Here is a 20,161-nt window from a genome sequence, read left to right as displayed (position 1 = left end):
AATGGTGTTAAGCTTGATCCTGCCCTGCTTTGGGAAAGATTGTTCCTTAAATACATTTCATTGTGTAAATTTAACATCTCACCTCAAAGTATTATATTTGCTTCAATACAGGTTTTCTGTTCTGAAGGGTTATCCTAATCCATTTGGCTGAAAATCAAGGACAGTGAGAGGGAAATAATATCAAAATAATTTCTATGGGATTTATTTGCACTGTTGTTCTCAGAAAAAAAAAATAAGCCAAATTCACTAGTTTCAGATTCTTGAAACTGATCATTAAACCAAGGTAAGATTGATTCAGATTTCAACGGTAAACTGTAGTTTATTTTGAAAAAAAAATTCATCTCCTTTAATTCCAAATGTCATTACACAGAATTTTGAAAAAGTTTAACAAATCACTCTGAAAGCTCATTTAGATTAATGTTTAATTATCCAGCATTCCCCTTGTCTGGAGGCTTATAAACATGGGAATCTTAATGTGCTACAAAGTAGCATGTCAATTTTTGTTGGAGGAGAAAATGCCATTTTCAGGGAAGAGTGAATTATCACTACGAGTGGCGTACAAGGAAGAGTTTGTGTGCAGGAATTTCCCAGCCCCTCACTCACTAACTTCCTCTGCAGACATGCATGCAGGTGGGTGGAATTTTTGCACTGTTAATCTTGCTGTGCACATACTGCAGCACTTTGGCTACCAAGTGGATCAGAGCCCAAACAGTGAAGGATGGCTGTGTCTGCATTAGGAGCAAAATGGTGCCAAGGGTCCAACGTTTGTCTTTCAGGAGCTTTTCCTTCAGAGTAGCTGCAGTGTGTTCCTCAAAGGGAACTCAGAGCCCATTAGTGGCTGAAGCACATCTTTCAGTTTAGCTCCTGCAGAAAGGCCCTGGCTGGGCACTATTGAGCAACACACACTAAGTGGGGAGAATCAAGAATAATCTGAACTTCAATGCTAGTGTAGATATTCTGAAACAGAGCAGGGCTCCACGGATGGGCTAGTCTGATGGCAGCCTGTGTGTGCTGTGATTCTGGGGTGATCAGTGTCCTGGGGACCTGCTAGAGAGTGGCTGTGGGACTCCCTGAGTTAGCAGAGAGGTTGGTATTTTTCATTTTATGGAAAAAGGATGCAGAAAAGCACTCATCAGATTGATGCCTATGGCACCATTCAGTCTGTCATGGCATTTGATGCAGAACTAACTCTGCACAGCACTCTATGGCCAAGGCCACAGTATAAAGGCTGTATTGAGAGCTAGCCCTGAAGCTTTTCTTGCCCCAGTCTGTTTGCCGTGAGAAACAGTAAATTAAATAACATCGAAACACCAGACTCTTACATGTAATGAGCATGCAGTCCACAGAATTCTCTAAGCAAGATGTCAGTGGGCTTAGTGGATTTGACTGGTTCTTTTTAAAGACTTTATATTATTAAAGTCTTTTTGTTTCCTGCTTCTTAGTGGGAGTTGGAATTGCTGTAGAGCTTTTGAAACAAATTTCAGGGGTCAGGAAAGGATGTGCTATTTCTGGCTTCCACTTAACCACTCAACAGACAGGAATCAGGTAAATGATTTGCTCATGTTGCCATTAGTATCATGTTGCTGGTATGTATGGCATCTTTTTCATAAAAAACAACAGAGATACCATTCCAGCAGCTTACAACATGGATTGGAGAAAACTGTGAGGTTTGCCAAAGTGCTTTTGCTCTTTACATAGCAATTAAGCTTGAGCGAAAAACAGATGGCCACAGGTGGGTCTCAAGCAGCTGTACACAAACCTCAAATATCCACAGTCACCTTCTGGGATTCAGGTTGAACAACCAGTGGGCTGTTTGTAAATTATTCAGATGGATGCTAACCTGATCCTACCTATGAAAACAGCCTGTGAGAGAGGTGGGACCAGCTGATGGAAAGAGTTTAGGGCAGCAATATGGTCAATGTCACCCGTGAACTCTGTCAGCTGCGGATCTTTTTAAATGTGAGAGTTAGAATTCACAGATCACAGTGCCAGTGCTGACAGCCAGAGGAGGATGGTTTGGAGGGGAGTAAATGTGGTTACCTCATTAATTCCATCGTGGCTCACATTAGCAGTGTGTCTTTAAAATCAAAATAGGATGCTGCTAAGAATGTAAAGGGAGCTCTGGTGTACGTTACATCAGTTGTAAAATAGAATGATTTCTAAACTATAGGGATTTCTTTTAAATGCCACTCGCTGAGCCATAGCACAAAGCTGAGCAAAGACACTGCAGTGAAGAACATGAGTAATTTCAGTGATGGGACCTGCAGAATTATTTAAGCAGATTTGTGTGATAACTGGGGCTTTTCTCAGTGTTTAGTCCTGATAAGAACAAGACTGATGTCTTATCTTCACTGCTTATCACATTTACTGCTTAATAGCAATGGAGCTGCTGACAGCAAGCAAACAAAAAATTGTCAGGAAAGTTGAGTGATTGAATTACCACTAAATGAATGCCCAGAGTTGTCAGTTATGTTTTTGGCAACAAAGAAACCTAACCAAAACAAAACAATTTTCAGAATTCACAGGACTGAGGTGATCCCTCAGAAGCACCGGTGGGGGCTGCATCAACAGGAGGGGTCACAGAAGAGCTGTTTGCCTTCAGCTCCTTTTCCTTCACTATGATGAAGGAGCCTTCTCACTTCCACAGTGGGGAAACTGTTTCAGGCCAGAAGGGTGGACAAGCAAGGAGGAGGAGGGAGGCAGTTTTTCAAGGAGCAGCCATCTCCTTGGGTGCTTTCAGCTTGTTTTCTGAAGTGCAGCCAGTTTCAGATGAAAGTAGCTCAGGGAAAAGAAGGAACTGTGCTGCTTGGGAGCTGACAGTCTTCTCCTCCTTGACCAGTAATTAATTACCTGAGCCAGAAGATAAGGCTCCTTCTTGGCAAAATGTTTTTTGTCATATAATGGTCATGACAGAGATGGAAGTGCTTGGGAGTGCAAAATTGACTTACTTATCCGCATTATAACCTGACTGCATTCATACCAGGCAGATCTAACGATGCTTCATGCTGGGGCTTTCATGAGATGAGAACCTCAGGGAAAAAATTTCACTCATTTTCCACTGCCCTCTTTCAGATACTTTGGCCATGCAGTTTTGTTAAACAGAACCCAGCAATCCTTTTTATATTGCTTTTTCCTTTTTGAGCATTTTTGTTTTAATGGAGAAGTAGCAGCTCATTTAGAGCCCAAGAGCATGCATGGAACATTCAAATGAGTTCCAGCTGAGACAGCTCAGAGTTTGCATGGCTGGAGACCCTCACCTGTAGCAGGTCTTCTTTTTTCCTGTCCTTATCTGTCTTTATTAAGACCAAGGTGACAGATTAAATGTCAGCGAGAACCTTTGCACTTTTCCTTTTAGTTAATGTCTCCTGAAGTGACTCAGCAGATGCATAAGTTTCATCTTTATTATAATAAATTTGCTGTAAAATCCTGTTTCACTATTTTAGCCTGATGGTGCCATTGGTTCCTTACAGCACATATTGCAAAACATCTTTTCAAAGCCTAACTAGAAATTAAAATCGATTATTGATAGACTGCCTAAAGTTGTGTGAAAACTGAGCATGAGTAGTTTCAGAAATTAGAGATGCTATTGTAAAAATTTTGACATGTTCTCTACCCATAAGAAAGTTCAGAGAAGGATGTCCTGGTTCACAAAGATGCTGTCTGGGAAGTTTCAGCAGGCTTCAAAGCTGTGTTACACATGAAACTGGATGGTTGGAGCACTCAGGTCAGAGCTGTAGAGAGAATCAATGCCTAGCAGGTGGGTGGCAGGCACCATTGGGTTGGCAGCCCTGTCCCTGGTGATTTTGAGAGACTATTAATCTTGTTCCAGTGCAGAACAAAAAGCCATCTAAGGTGCTGGAAACTTCTCCTGTGTTGCCGGGGAAGTCAGTGCAGTGAGGCAAGGACAATGTTTTTCTTTCTAAACCCATCCTCCAAATATTTGTAATTTCTGTGACTACTCGTTGGGTATTATTTATTTTCTCAAAGCACTACTACTCAGATCCCCTTATCTTATTCTCCAAGGGGTTCCTAAACTGTAAGCAAGGAGGTTGTAGATCAATTAGCTTCATCTACTTATTTTTCTTTTTCATTTTCATACTGAATAGCAAACAGTTGCATTTCCATCTCTTGGCACCACCTAACTTTGAAGCTGAAATACTGAGAAAACAAGGCATTTAACTCTTGTTATGATAAAGAGCTACCCCAATGCAGCACAGAAAAAAAGACACCCTTTGCTCTTCGTCCTTCAGCTGCAGGGGAGTTGGAGTGGCTCAGCAATTTACCATGATAATTTGAGTTTCAGACTTTGTTCCTGGAAAGGGCTGAAGTAGCTACAATAGCTGGTTTTCAGTTGGCCATCAGGTGACAGCCTCAACACAGTCACCCTGCAGGGTTACAATTTTTCCTCCTACCCATCTTCCCCAGGTTTATTTAAAAAAGATCCACAGTTAATGATGATTTCTGCTTAAGAGGAATATATTGACGTTTCCCCCCTTCATTTAAGATATTAACAAAGATACTATTTCTTATTTAGTCTTCTATTTTTTGAGACAAATGCCATGCTCTTCTATAAACCCATTGAAGCCAACAGGTTTTTCTCAGCTTACACCTAGGAATGATACCAATTTTCTGTGTGTTTCTCATTGTGCCATTCTGCCTAGGACATAACTGTGGGAGAGAAAAGGACCTCCCACAGCTGGAGAAGAGGGTCCAGGCTATCTGACTGGAAATTCATGTCATTGTCAGTCTGTCAGCTGTTTATCTTCTCACTGACACAAAGTCCTAGGAGACACCACCTTGTTAAATCTAAAGAATGTTGTGTACCAGAGCCCCATTGCTGGGCAGACTTGATCTTGTGCTACTACAGCATCTAGCAACTAGCTTGTCAGTGGGGGAAAAAACCCAATACATTAAGAGGGGACAGCAATTAAAAAGATGCAGCACAATAAAGCTCAAGATTCTTGTATGTTCTACACATATAAAGCAGCATTCATCCAAATCTTTTTTTCCTATCCTACTACTTAATTCAATTTATAATAATGTAGCAATTGCCCAGGAGTGTGAACATGTTCATATATGGGAAGTAAATTAACTCAGTAAATTTCTGATTAAACCAAGCAAATATTTTTTTTTTTTCTTTGAGAATAGCACCCTCCCTATCCATTATCAAACAAAAGATGCCTTTATTAAAAGTTTGCACTTGAGACACTCCCCCTGGTACTACACTATTTGTGACACAAACACATGAAGTTTATTACAGCAGGGAAGATTATTTCTATCTGCAAGTATTTAGTAGTAGCTTTTTCTTACATACAAATTATGGGTCATTAGCTCCCAAATAAGCAACATCTGCTCACATACATGGCGTGAATGCACCTTAAAGGGACAGCGCAAGCACCTGCCTAATGAGGTCATCCTGGGAAATTCATGCAGTCAGGCAGCTCTGATTAACAAGTTTACAGAGAGAGGGGCTGCAGGCAGGCACTTCTCCATCGCTTCTCAGGCTAGGCTGTACAGATGGCATTTTCTCCAAACTGTTTCACTTTGTGTTACGAAGTGTTTAGTATGGAACTTCAACCTATTCTATTCCAGGCTCAACGTACTCCAGAACCTGAAGAAAACCAGTCTCAGGGAAAGTGTTAGAGCAACATTTGCAGCTTTACATTTCAGCACAGACCCTTGAAGGTATCTTCGTATCTGCTCCTTGCCAGAAGAGTTTCAGTGAGGGCTGAGATGAGGATCCAAGCTGATGGATTTCATGTTGGAATTTAGACACCTAAACATAAAGGTGTCTTATTTCCTCCATAAGTGATTTGCTTGTGGCATCACAAGGCTCTTGTTATCTATCAGGCAGTACCTCAAGCTCCAGCACAGGCTAAACTGTATTCAGTCTACTGGATGTGCCATAATGAGACAGTAGAACGTCACCAAAACATTGACTCAAGTGGCTGAACATGAGAAGAACCAGTGGTCTATCTCCAAAGGCTGAAGGCAGGTGAGAAAATAATAAAGGTCACCAAAACAAATGGCACAAAGTGGCCACTTGGCTTGACCTCTCAGCACAGTGTATCAAGGAGGTGGAGAGAGGAAGGGCAGCTGTGTCTGGGAGAGTGCAAGAGAACAGCTTCAGCCCAAAAAAAGTAGTGTTGGCACATTCAAAGGTGCAGAAGCAAAGAAAGGACTTCAGTAAGTACCAAGCCTTCTGCGAGGCAAGGAAGAATGGATTATTTAGTCCCTGGAAGCTGAAAACTTGACCATGCACTTCTGCATTTTTCTGCAGAAGATTGAATATTAAGGTATTAAACACGAATGTACAGTTATGGACAGAAAAATTTATTGTCTGAAAGAGTTAGTCAGAGGAAAGAAAGAAATATCCAAAGAGCTGAATATTACAGAAAATCTGGAGCTGACAGTGAAAAACTAGGATAAAGTTTTATTTCTAAAATGGAAGGCAGTGTCTTCCAAATGGATCCTAAACTAATTCCAGTTTCAGTGTACATCACACGTTACTGACATTCCTGATCCGCAGGTGGGGAGGACGTGAGGTGAGCCTGGTAAAGTCTGAAGGAGAGCCATCACAGAACTTGAAGCGGTGAAAAAAAAAGAAGATTAAAAAAAACCCCAAAGATAAAATGCATCCTCAATTAAGTTATAACTCAGCTAGTATGCACAAAGTCAAATGACTTCTGGCTCACTTTCTCAGAGAAAATTAGATAGTTCTGCTCCAAGTAGAAGAAAAATGTATCCTTTTGCAAATGCATTTCTCTGTGTTATGCTTTTAAGTACCAGCTTTTAAATCATGTCTGAAGAGGCCTGGGAAAGCACATTAGCACCTCTCTACAAGCGCTGTTTGAACATGGTTGGCTTGGGGAGAGGGGAATGAAAGATTTCCAGACTCAGTGCAGACAAAGCCCAAAGGCTGTTGGCGCAAGTACAAAGCCAGAATAGTGCTTCAAGAAAATGGAAAGAAAATGCCTTTAAAGAAGAATTCACCAAAATGACATGAAACAGCAAACAGGAGATAGAGCCTTTGAGAGCAGTTTTTCACAATTAGGTCACTGCTCTTTTGTGAATGTTGAAGGTGCTTCACAACAGGAGTCAGAAACCTCCTGAAAGCCTGTTCCAAAAACCCTTCTGGATCCCCTGGTTCAGTTTTCACCATTGCAATTATCAGACTGCCAGGGCAACTGATACAGCAAATTGACTGTTCACTTCCAAAGATGCTCACTGCTGGTCTTAGAGAGTTAATGCAGGAGCTCTGGGAAGCAGCAGCTTTGGGCAGTGTGCCTGGAGCAGATCACAACATCCCTTGGGGAAAAGAGAGACTTACCAGCTGTTCTTGAGAGTGGAGAGAGACAGTGCATTACAAAGTTACCAACTGCATCTGGCATGTCCCTCCTTTTGTGACCATCACTCTCCTTTCCCTGACTCTGGGTTAGCAGAGGGCTTTCCCATGCCCTGTGTTCTAAAGAAGAAGCCAAGGTCTTGTGTGTGTTTCTGGCTTGGTGTTTGCAGCCCCTGGCAGCCAGCTGTCTGACAGAGCCATCCAAGTGAGCACTAGCCAGTAGTTGCACCGTGCACCCAGGAGAGGATTTCACATTTAAAAGTAGCTCCCTGCAGAGGAGGTAAGAAATGTCTGCCAATGTGCAAGAGGAGCAGGTCAGCTCCTGGAGTTTTAGGGAATGTGTTTCCATTTATTTTCTTTCTTCTAGCTTAAATATTTTACTATTTGTAAAAAAGAGAGCATGTGAGCATTAAAAAAAATTGTGTGCCAAGAGGTGCACTTGCATTTACAAGACAGCCTGCAGACAGGTGAGATGGCACCTCAGAGGAAGAGGGATACAGGTTTCCATTCAAAGCAGTCTCTATGCTGTGTGGAGCTGGAAGTGAAGCTCAGCACAGGTTTAAGCAGGTCTGTGTGCAGTATGACAGATTTTCCATCCACTTCTCCAATTTACAGTGTAGTTCTGTTTCCTGAAAAGTGTTTCAGCAGTCTAGGGGTTTGGTGTGGAGCTTACTGAACAACAAAATTCAGTAAATTGTCATTGTTCTCTGTGTGATTAATAGAGATTAATGCTGATGTATGTACTGGCATGTGACACCATTGTTTCTACAAGGAGCCATTACTCATCAGCTCAACACGTGGGATTAATTGGCTTTGTTTATTACCAGGGAGAAACAAGCAAAAAGGTCAAGTTGCCCTAGCAAAATTACGCACTATCACTTAGTAATATCTCTTCAGTGGGAAATACTCACTGAATTGAGTGAAGACAATTGTTTTTTATTTTCTGTCAGACCAATCCACTTGGTCTGTGTAATTAAAGTCTAAAACAAATGTATGTACCCTGACAGCCTCTCAGTACCTGTGGACTGCTTTGGCTGTGTACTGACAGTCATGTGCCACAGTAACATTTTTTTGAGTCTCATTGTTTATTTTACATTAATTCAAGGCATTTCTGACGCTGTGTTTTTTGCTGTGAGTTTGATTTTGCAGAAACAAACATTTGGAAATATTTGATGCTTTTTCAGGCCCTACAAAACTACCCCCAGCACAACTGTCTGTACAGACAGGAAATACTCAGCTGAGACCTTTATGCACTTTGAATCATCTTTTTTTACAGTATTCGTGTGAGAATTCAATCTACAAGTTACAAAGGAAGTGAAATGAATGATGAATGGAGAATGGCTGTGATGCTGAATAGCTGTGTAGAAAAATCTTCTGTAACAAAGAAAAAGGGAAGGTGTCATATCCTTCCTTTGCACTGCTTCCACAAAATGCAGGTGTTATCTCTAAAAAAGCAAATAATAGTAATGTGAGATGTGTGGGCTGTTTTTGTCTGTTTCTAATTGAACAGGAACACCCCCACCCCACCTCACCCCCCATTATTAAAGGAAATACTGATAAGGAATTGTTTTGCAAGCACTTAGACTTATTTTGCAGAAGTTCTTTGGTGTCAGGATGGGAGGTGTGTCCTAGGGACCTGAAAGTATCCTCCTATCACCACTAGTTGGTGAGAATCAGTGAAACCCAACTGGTCTCTGGTAGTACGGGCTAAGGAACCATGTCACAGATGCAAACCTTAGAAATTTGGCAAGGCCCAAGGCTTTCTAGAAGGTTACAGATCAGTAAAAATTGTTCAGGATCTTCAGATTTGCTGCACTAGCCAGGAACAAGAGAGGAAAAGGTGCTCTCTGTACAAGCATGCACATCTTTGAAAGCCTTGAAATCACTTCTGATAGTGTGAAGTCTGGGATATTGTAAGCAGGGAGTGCCAAAAAACCAGGAGGAGATAAACTAAAACAATATGAATAACTGCTTATCCACCAGTTTGTTGCTTATACAAAGATAAATGAAGAAAAAGGGATAATTTGTTCCTCTTGAAGCAGAAAAATGACCTTTTTTTGCAGTTCTGGGACAGTGTGCTTACAGTGCATTCCAATTTTTTTTTTTTTATTCTTGTACATAACAGTTTGTAAAAAGGAAAACTACAGAGGGATTCAATAATTTTTCAAGAAGTTATTGGAAGAACTGAACCATGTTTCAAAAAACAAGACCCAGATTTGTGTTGTAAAACCCAGTATTTTACCTTCCACAGGGGTGGTGGCTTCCATAGCAGATGTAACAGAATTTTGATGAATTTCACTGCTGTCCTGGTTCTGGCCAGGACAGGGTTGATTTCTGCAGTAGGCAGGAGAGGGCTTGGCTAGGACCTGGAGATTATTCTACACCATCTCACCTCATTTTCCATATTGGGGAAGCATGGAGTGGTTGGGTCGGATTCCATGGTGAGCATTTGCCATGTGAATCACTCTGTCTCTCACTTGTACACTTTTTGTTATTAATATTGTCACCATTACTGTTCATTTGCTTCTCTCATTGCTGTTTCCAGTAAACTGTTCTCATCTCAAGCCATGATCCTTGCCTTTTGTGTCTCCAGGCCTGCTTTCCCCAGATGACACAGGGGAGAATTGGAGGGGTAAGGGGAAGAGGGAGAGGGGCACAAGTGGGGCTTGGTTTCAGTGGGAGCACTAAATTCCTAAACCACAACAACTGTAAATACAAACAGTCATGGGAAGGCTTTGTGAAGCTTCTGAAGCTGGAAAAAGTAATTTTTATTTCCAGTATTTTGGTGTAATTTTGTCACAGAAGGAAGACCATCTATTTTTCCTTTGAAATGCAATGTTCTTTCAGAGACACGAAATTTAACGTAAGAATAAAACAGTCAATAATGCAAAGTACAGAGATGCCATGCCTCTCTGAGTACCCCTTTTCGTCAAGGTTAATAGATAACAGCAACATTACAAAACAAACAGCTCTAGGAAAACGTGTAATACAGATTATTCAGACAAAGCAGACTGAAATGGTCATCTCACATGAACTCCTTCTGCTATTATATTTGGAATTATTTGTAGAATATTTTATGAGAATGCCCACTGAATCTTCATCTCAACATCATTTAATTAAGGGTTAAGGGATGATCACATATCTTTTATAAATAAATTTAAACACTATAAACAAATGGTGGAAGTAACCACTTGCAGGTTGGCAGGGACACTAGAAGAGATATTTGTTAAATAACATGCATTCTTTTACGCTTTTACTAATTGTCTAGAGAAGAGAACAAAGAATATATTAATTGAAGTCACATATATATTAAATTGAGGGAAATTACTAATACAAAGAAGACACGAAAAAAATAGGATGGAACTCACCCAGATAAAAAAATACAGGGACAAAGTGAGAAAATTAGATACTATTTATGGATTAAAATGCAATCAAAATGAAAAGCTATTCTAATTCAGAAGGGGATAGAAAAATCTAAGACGTGCTATCAGATAAAACTGCAAAGAAACAACATGGAAAGAATCTTAGGGGGTTGCACTTTCAATGCAGGATAACAAGGTAAAATAGACAGAGAAATGTATAATGAGACTAGAATATATAGATGAAATCTTTTCACAGGCACACCTGGAATAGCCTGTTCACTTCTTTATAAGATGAGGAAGATCTGATGAAAGACAGAGAATTCAGATCTGCACAGCAAATGGATTCATCAAGGTCCAAGATTTGATTTATGAGAAAGAATGAAGACACTTTAAAATGTATTAGATGATTAGTTAGATTAAGAGACAAGTACAGCCTAGGAACAAAGCAGCAGTCTTGAAATATAAAACTTATAAATAATGTTAATAAAGAGACTTCACTACCTAATTCAAAGCAAACATAAAAGGTTTAAGTAAAGAGGAGGTCAGACTATATGTCAACAGCCCCTTTCCTAACAGCACACCATTAACTTGCGCAGTGACCTTGCAGGAGACATAATGGAAGAAACTCCACTTGGCCCATTGAAAACCTGAGAAAAAATGTGCAAGAGAGGACAGCTGGGAGTGGGCAGCTTCAGCTGCCCAGCTGGAAGTGGCTGATGTCCCCTTGCCCTTCCTCAGCCTTTCACTTCTCTTCAGAGGGACATCACAAGGCAGTAGTGAGCCAGTTGTATGTGTAGAGCCTGGCTGGTGGCATCCCTATGCCCCTGCCCTGTCCATGGCTGGATAATTGCTTCTCACTCCCTGTGAGGCTCTTTTGGGCTTGAATTAGTTCTCATCCCATCAGAAGTCAGTCTTTCCCTTGCTTGGTTCCAGTCTTTCCTGGACAAGCAATGAGTCTGTGCCAGAAGAATGGTGCTGCTTGTTTCACAAATCCAGCTTTGCCAAATCTGACCTGTCCAGAAGATGTCCATGAGAGTTTTCTAGCCTGGCAAGTACAAGAGCATCGGTGGGAAAGGTGTCAGCTGGGAGTGAGAAACCCTAACAGGGCAGCTGCAAAGCTGAAACCTCTCCTTGGGAGAAAGTGCAGTTTTGTGTAATGTTTCACAAAGCAGAAGAGAGCAGCAGGTAAGATTTGAATGGCAGATTTGGGGAGCAAGGAGTAACACTTGGCAACCCGGCAGTGAAGAAAAATTGATGTTAAATTTCTTGGCATTAATGTCCTGCTGAGATGTTAAGCCATATGGCACAAAAAAGCAAGTTGTTGGGAGGTAATGCCTGCTCTGTCCACCTCTCTAATACAGGGAGATATTTCCTCAAACTCAGTTTTCTCTCCAGGTCGATGTTTCCACACCAGCCCTGTGATTTGCTTATTAGCATGGAAGTCCAAATTTCATGTACAACATTCCCCAGCACACAGGCCCTGTTTCCCCAGACCAGCTCTTCTGTAGCTGCTGGTAAGGATATCATGTTATTCATTAAAGCTTTTATTAGTGTGCTGCTGTCTAACATTTCATTGTCTAACAGCACCCACTGCGTTAATGGTCACAGAGTGTAATGTTGGATGTGCACGGTGGGAAATAATGCACATAACACAGGCAGGAGGGCAATTGATTGGACAGTTTAATCTCATGGTTTATTCCCCTGCTGCCACTGGGAAGTCAATATCATTGAGTGAATGTGCCAAGGCATCATCTTGTGAGAAAACTTGTCTTTGGTGGGATTTGAAGAAGTGATGAGAAGTAAAGAGAACACTAAAAGTGAAACAATACTGATATAAAACTCTGTCAGACCTGAATTAGTCCCACCAGGTTTGCAAGTAGATAATGGTTTCAGGCAGCACATGCCTACAGCAGCACTCAGCGCCTTCAAGCTTCGTTTGCTGGATGAATTAAAACTCAGTGACCTTTCAGTGTTTTCTCTAGATAAGCCTGAATCAGAATCCCAAACTCAAACACCCCCAAATGTTGGAGACATTTGGATCTTACAGACAGATTAGCTAGGTAGTTTGGGATAAGTTTAGATGTTTGTGGAGGAGGGAAAAGAGGGAGAAGAAATCTTCCAGTGCGTTACAGCCTGCACAATTGCAACATCTGCATGGTGTGCTTGTAAGGAGGGGAGCATGACTAACTGAGACAGAAAAGGAGGAATAGGTGAATACGGGCAAGGGATAAAGTTTTCCAGGCACTGGGAAGAGAAGTTTTTGTGGGGCACTGCATGTGCCCAACAGCATCACTTCTGGAGTCCTGTTTGCTTTGCTTTGCTTTGTGCTTTGTGCTACCAGGGAGAACCTGGAAAGCTGGAAGCAAAACCCAAGAGACAAACAATTAAAGGTGTGTCTCCTACAAAAGCCTGAGAGTGAAGAGCACAAAAGATTGAAGTGTTTGTGACAATCTGGGCATATGAAGAGTACAAACAGCGAGGTTAGTGGAAGCTGGCAAAGCGGAACCCTAAGAATTATTGCTCAGATATTGCAAGGAAAAGCTTCCTGGGCATCAGTTTGCTGGATGTTATTCCAGCAAAACATTACTCTAAGGAAAAGGATGCTGCAGCATCCACAGGGCACTCCCCCACTCCACACCCACATCTGTGAGATGCACAATCAAAACCCAGTCAGAAACCATGGCAGGACACAAGGTTTGCTGTGCTGGGTACGGCAGCAACGCGGCTAAATGCCTGGAAAGGCCCCTGTGATGTTAGAAGCAAATGTGCCACAGAGCATCCATGAAGCAGGGTCCATGTGGGGACAGCTGGGCAGGCTGGTCCCCACGTGTCACAGCAGTGACAGACCCTGTGCCAGAGAACAAAACCCCTCCTGCAGCACGAAGCAGCCCCTGCAGTGATGGTGGAGAAGTGAGCCAGTCCATGACTCCTCTGGCACCCTTGCAAAAGGTGGCAGAAGGAAGGGGCATGAAGCCCAGCGGGAACTGCTCCCCAGTGGAGGGATGCATGGAGCACAGGTGAAGGTACTCACTTAGCAAGGAAGGGTTCCCACTATGGAGGCTTTTCCTGTAGAAGAGTCAAGTCCATGCCCGGGCTCACAGGCGTTGAGATTCTCAGTGAAAAAAGTGGCTAGAGAAAACAGAATAAAATTCAAATCAATTACGCTGTTCAAAGTCAGTCTCTAAATTAATCCAATTATGGTGCAGCAATCTTTGCTTAATGCCCAGAAGCCAGATATGATGGTTAGAGCAGTCGTTGGGGAAATCAGTTGATAATGACAATAACCAACAATGGAAGATGCTATTCTGAAAGTAAAGTGGGGGAGTGGGAGGGGGGAGAGGGGAGAGAAAACACTCTATTATTCAACCTTCACTCAAAGTATATTGCTTAGCTATTACAGGCTAATGCACCAGAGCTAACCAAGCACAGTGCTGCCTCCAGGTCTCAGCAAGGATGAAGTTGAAACTTGCTTATCGTTCTTTACTGAGGAAAGCTCCCAGCACTGTTATTATGGAAGTACAGCTCTTAATAACCATTGCACAGCTGTGTTCTGGAACAGTTTGCCCACACAATGTCTCTGCCTCTGTCAGGCAGGCTGCTAAAAGCCTATTTTTATATTTTCACAATTTATTCTTCAAATCAACTTGGTGCAGAAGCTCAGCTTCAGGGCCTTGATGTTTTTCATAAAATGATAGAATAGTCTGAGTTGGAAGGGACCTTGAAAGCCCATCTAGTCTAATACCCTCCCTGCATTGAGCAGGGACATCTTCAGCTAGACCAGGTTGCTCAGAGCCCTGCTCAGCCTGGCCTTGAATGTCACCCAGGATGTGACATTCACAGCTTCTTTGGGCAACCTGTTCCAATGTTTCACCTCTCTCTCCATAAAAAATTTCTTCCTTATATCTAGTCTGAATTTACCCTCTTTTAGTTTACAACCACTACTCTTTGTCCTATCCCAGCAGGCCCTGATAAAAAGTCAGTTCTCACCCTTTTTATAAGCCCCCTTTAAGTATTGAAAGGCTGCAATGAGGTCTCCCTGAAGCCTTCCCGTCTCCAGGCTGAACAATGCCAGCTCTCTCAGTCTGTCTCCACAGGAGAGGTGTTCCATGTTTGCAGCTCTCTTCTGGACTTGCTCCAACAGGTGCTGAGGACCCCAGAGCTGGATGCATCGCTCCAGCTGGGCTCTCACCTGAGCAGAGCAGAAGGGCAGAATCCGCTTCCTTGCCCTGCTGCCCACACTGCTTTTGATGCAGCCCAGGACAGCATTTGTTTTCTAGGCTGCAAGTGCACATTGCTGGGTCATGTCCAGCCTCTCCTCCACCAGCACCCCAAAGTTCTTCTTGGCAGGGCTGCTCTCCATCTCTTCATCCCCCAGCCTGTGTTGGTACTGGGGTTTGCCCTCACACAGGTGCAGCACCTCACAAAACTTTTAACGTGGGTTAGGCTTCTAGCTTGAAGTGTGAAAAGACAGAGGAGGAGCAGACGCAAACAAGAATGGTATACTCTTGTTTTAATCAGTCAGTCTGTGTGCACACAGGCAGCCAGCTGAACTTGGGCCTCTTGAAGGCACCGATGAAGAACTGCGTGTTGATAGTCTCAAGGTGGGACATTAGAAATATTTTAAAACATTTGGCCCAAAATGCCAAGATAATGGGAACAGCAAATGGAAATTCTGCTGATTGCCCTAGATGATTTCCACTGAGAGCCTGAATCTCAGGTAGTCTTTACAGGGGCAAGAACTGTCTGAAATAAAGGATACTCATGAGTTTTGTGAGGGACTCATATTCACGCCACTGCATTGAAGTCACTTGTATGTGGCATGATTTGCATCCCTCTCACCCCAAATATTCTGAATCTTGGTCTAGTTTTCTTGTTTTGTAGGCTACTTCATAGCAAGATTTCATCTTTGAGCTGTAGCTCCTCTCTTCAAACTGCATCATTCAGATCCTCTCTGCTGGAAAACAGATGCACCCTCCCGTGCCCAATCTCACACACCAGAACATAAAGAATATATTTATAAGATATTCAAATCTGAAAATGCTTGGATATAATTTCTGAGGCAGTATCCTTGTTACCACTGGAAGAACCTGTTCCCAACATTGCAGCCCACGTGTTCCTCAGAAAACATTTCTTTCAGCTGTGTCAAAAATTCACAAAAGATTTGAAGGAGTCTCATTTCAACTCAGTGGGAAAATCTCATATTGTTTACCTCATTGCACCTTGCTACCTCAAGACTACTATTATTATTCATATCCCCTCACATTCAAAATTGCGTGTAAACCCCCACGAAGCTGTAAGCTTAGCTTAAAAATCATCATTTATACTTGTGGCTGAGCTGCTGAGCTTTTTCACAGTGCAGCCAGGACATGATTTCAAAGTTTGCTTCACAACCTGAAGGAGTAGAGAAGAAAATTCACATTTTCTTAAAGTACCAGTTGAAGTTCCTGGAGTTCACAGACCCCACTGTTTTAAATGGAAAGAGAATTGGTAACAGCCAGTAGCAGAAATGTGTCACAGGAGTGCTGCAGCAGTATCTACAGTTACAAAGGTATTAAATGATAATGATCAGCTAAATATCTCTCAAGAAAGCCAAGTGAACATCATAGCATGAGAGCTATGAGCAGCGAGCCTTCAGTGTCATGTTAGGAAACCCTGCATGATGAAAGCAGCTCTTCCTTTGTGCTCTCTAGGTTTCCAAATACTTCCACAATGACCCAGAAGAGGATCCTGGATTACATTCTTATTTCTGATCTGAAAAGTGGTCTATAATAGCTTCCAGAGATGCCAGAGAGCACCTTCTCAGCCCTCGTGAGCTCCTTGGAGGGCTCCAGGGTTTCCATCAAAGGAGACACAGCAGTTTCAACCAGGCAGGACCTGTTTCTCTGGGAGCTCCGTGGTGTCCCACAGCTCTTTGCAGCACAAAGACAAGCAATGGGGAGATATAAGAAAAACAACACATTTTGTGCCCCTAATATCAAGACCTGGATTCCAGATGAGGCTGCTGGGGGATGGAGCTCATGTTGACTGCAAGGACCTTCTTCACCCAAACCCAGGCAGAGACCTGCACACAGGGGCTGTCTCATACAATTATAGAATAGTTTAGGTTGGAAAAGACCTCTTAGCTCATTGAACCTGTTAACCCAGCACTGCCAAGTCCACCACTGAACCATGCTTCCTGGTGCCACATCCACGTGCTTTTTGGACACTTCTCTCTGGACAACCTGTTCCAATGCCTGACCATCCTTTCAGTAAAGATTTTTTTCCTAAGATCCAAGTAAACCTCTGGCACAACTTGAAGTACATTACTCTTGTCCTATCCCTTGCTACTTGGGAAAAGAAACCACCCCTCATCTGGCTATAATCTCCTTTCAGGCATTGTAGAAAGGGATAAGGTCCCCTCTGAGCTTCCTTTCTTCCAGACTGAACACCCCCAGCTCCCTCAGCTGCTCCTCATCAGACTTGTGCTCCTTGTGACCCTTCCCCAGCTTCTTTTCCCTTCTCTGGACACGCTCCAGCATCTCAATGACGGTGCTGTAGTGAGGGCCCCGAAATGTCCTGCTCCGGGCTGCTCCAGGGCGGTTGCAGTCCGAGGTGAGTGAGCTGGAGCAGAGCTGCAATCTGTCCCTCCCCAGCACTCTGGTTATTGTCAAAAGCACTTGGCTTGTCCTCGCACCAGCTCGGTGGGCCGAGGTGAGGCTGCGCTGTGTCTGTGCGGAGAGCTCAGCGTGGCACAGGGTGTGTGAAATCTATTAACTCTGGGGAGGCAGCTGAAGGCTGCAGGCAGTCCTGTAATGAGGCAAATGATATAAGCTGGGGATAAACCAGGAATTACTCACGGACTTATTCCTCAGCACATCCACTGCGGCTGTTAGTGCCTCGCAGATGTCAAATGCAGGCAATTAAAAGTTAGGTAAGGCCACAGCTGAAATTCAGCCCTGCTGTGCCCCAGTCTGCACCTACGGGCCCCCTGCTGTAATGGGGCAGCCCAGGGGCTCTGCTCGGTGCCCTGTGCATGGGGTTTGAGCTACAAGGACAGTAGTAGGTGTTGGGCTGATACAGCCCTGGGCACGTTCTGTGGAGGAGAATTTGTAATCTAAGGAACCTTGCTTCTTTCCCCTTACAGACTGAGGGCCTTCTCATGTAAGGAAACAGCATCCAGCCTTTGTTCACCTTTCCTTGCCTGATGGGTATGTTCACAGGGATGCACACCAAGCATAGCCCCTGTAGTGAGAGGAGTTCTTCTGGTAATGCACAACTTTCAGACTCTTGAATTTCTTTATTTTCCATCCCACAGCCCACCAGGGTCCTGCTTTCACCTCCTTAGCTGTTTTAGGAATTTAAAAAAAGAAGAGAGATTTAAAATGCCCAAACCCAAAGGACTGAAAAGTGTCTTGGGCTGCTGCTGAGCCAGCTGCAGGGGAAGATGTCCTTTGTGCCAGCAGGCCTTTTGAAAGCCTTTTTCACCAGCGAGAGAAAAGTGATGGTCAGTGAAGTAGGTGGATGCTGGAAGATGCACAGCTGCTGTTGTGAGGTAGGCTCAGAGGTGACCCAGCTTCCACAGGCAGCCCCTGGAGGGAGGAGACCCAAGGAGGATGCAGCTGATGGCTCTGTCTGTCCTGAGGACTCGGCACAGGGCTGCTGTGCACATGAGTCCTATGGTGGGGCTCTCCCCTTGGTCTGAGAGGCTGCCTGAGAGCTTGGATCCAAGGACAGAAAGCAAAAAGCAGAGGAATCAGATGTAGTGTTCATTTGGTATTCAGTGTCAAGGAGAAGAAAGCTTTTCTGTGGGTTGCAGCTATAAGATTGTGAGAGACAAAGTAGAATTATTAAAACATTTATTCACTCAAGGACATGTTGAGCTCTCTGAGGACCAAACCCATCCACTGAATTAAAACAGAGAATCTCCCAAGCACTATTTGTATTGGAACTAAGTGACATATTTAATACTTATGTCCTGAAAGGGTCATACATATCCATAGTGGTAGGTCTGAAAAGATAAGAAGCTTTTCTGACTTGCTGTGCTCCCTGCCAGAAAAGCACTGGTGCCTGGCCTGAAGACAGCACGGGGAGGAGGCTGTTGCCTATGGGCTTTGCCCCTTACAACTGATCAATAGCAGTGACAGTTTGTGCTACAGCAAGAACAGCTTGATTGTTGTGAAGGAGCAACAACATCCAAAATCTGACAGGCAAACAGTCTTGGGGACTTAGAGATGTTGGTCTCCTGTAGAGAAAGGAAAGGAAGGAGGACCCAGCTCTTCTGACACTCCTTGGTCAAGGTTTCTCCTCATGATTACTGTCAGTAGAGACTTGTCCACTGTGATTCACTTTTTCAAGGCTTCCCCTGGCAGATGTAGAAGGGACAGAGAACTGCACTGCTCTAAGAGCAGACTTAGAGAAGGATGGGTGTTTTGTCATTGCCTATTAAACCTACATGGCTTTGCAATATGGTTACTGTCTGCCAGCTCTGGTGAGAGTTTGGCTCTCAGGAAGGATGGCAGTGGTGCATCAGGAGGAAGGTCTGTCTCTATTCTGCTTCCAGTCTCCTGGTGAGACACACTGACTCACCAAGGACTGCTCAGTGGAAGAGGACAGCACATGGAATACACAGCTGTCCATCCCAAGGATGGGGCAACAAAATGCACTTTTACCTCTGTTGTTTCAGGTTAGCATCTGCTCTACCTTTAAAGTGGCTCTAAATCCACCCAATGGCTAAATCAGTCCAGCTTCATCTTGGGATGGAGATCTTTAGAAGTTCCATACATACTTCCATCTACCAGATATGGCTCCTTGTCTTTTCAGGGAACAGAGTTATGATGGAGTGCAGAAAGAAGAGAATTAATCACCCTCTGCCAAGGGAGCTCTGACTCATGGGGTGGCAGCACAGGCTCTGTGGGCATGAGACCTGCAGGGCTGAGAACTCCAGGGGGTTTAAAAGGGCCTGTGCAAGTCAGCGATGTCAAGTACTGCAAACACATCAAACCCACCCTCTGCTCAGTGCACACGACAGAATCTGAGTCAAAATCAGCCCCCATCTCACCAAGTAAATGATCTGAGTGCTCTGGGGTTGGGGTCTATGCCAACCCCACCTCCCCTGGGATCAGGTCACGGGACATTTCTGCCACTCTCCAACAAAAAGAGAAAGTCACGAAGAATGAGAGGAGTGAAAGGAATAATTTGCTGTACCAGAAATAGAGTTTGCACAAAAGAGGGCTTGGTTTATAGCTCATGTCTGTTTCTCCACAGTTCTAGCAATCCTGTGTTCCAGGTGCCTAACAACCTTCTCAAATCCTGTTCCCAAATAAAATCTCAATCACATCACATATTTGTTAAAATCCACACTCTCATCAACGTGTGGTAGGGGATTGATTCTCCACTACAGTGCCTGGTTCTGGACTTGAAAGAAAACAAGCTTCTGGAATCATGCAGCCTAAACTTTCAGCTCCTTGAGAAACTC

General features: G+C 43.4%; 1 protein-coding gene and 1 long non-coding RNA gene across 2 annotated transcripts in view; both read left to right on the top strand.

Moving 5' to 3' along the window:
* LOC147655751 (uncharacterized) overlaps positions 1 to 20,161 on the top strand; it is a 38,226-nt gene that overhangs the window by 13,964 nt on the left and 4,101 nt on the right. The window lies entirely within an intron of this gene.
* On the top strand, positions 5,408 to 9,909 carry LOC147655752 (uncharacterized). Its single transcript, XR_015274205.1, has 2 exons — positions 5,408 to 5,995; positions 6,530 to 9,909. It is a non-coding gene; the product is annotated as an uncharacterized LOC147655752 (long non-coding RNA).

Source organism: Cyanistes caeruleus, chromosome 1 (assembly GCF_971803275.1).
Source record: "Cyanistes caeruleus chromosome 1, bCyaCae1.hap1.1, whole genome shotgun sequence".
NCBI lineage: Eukaryota > Metazoa > Chordata > Aves > Passeriformes > Paridae > Cyanistes > Cyanistes caeruleus.
The sequence above is the reverse complement of the archived record's forward strand: the minus strand, read 5'-3'. Positions and strand labels throughout refer to the sequence as shown.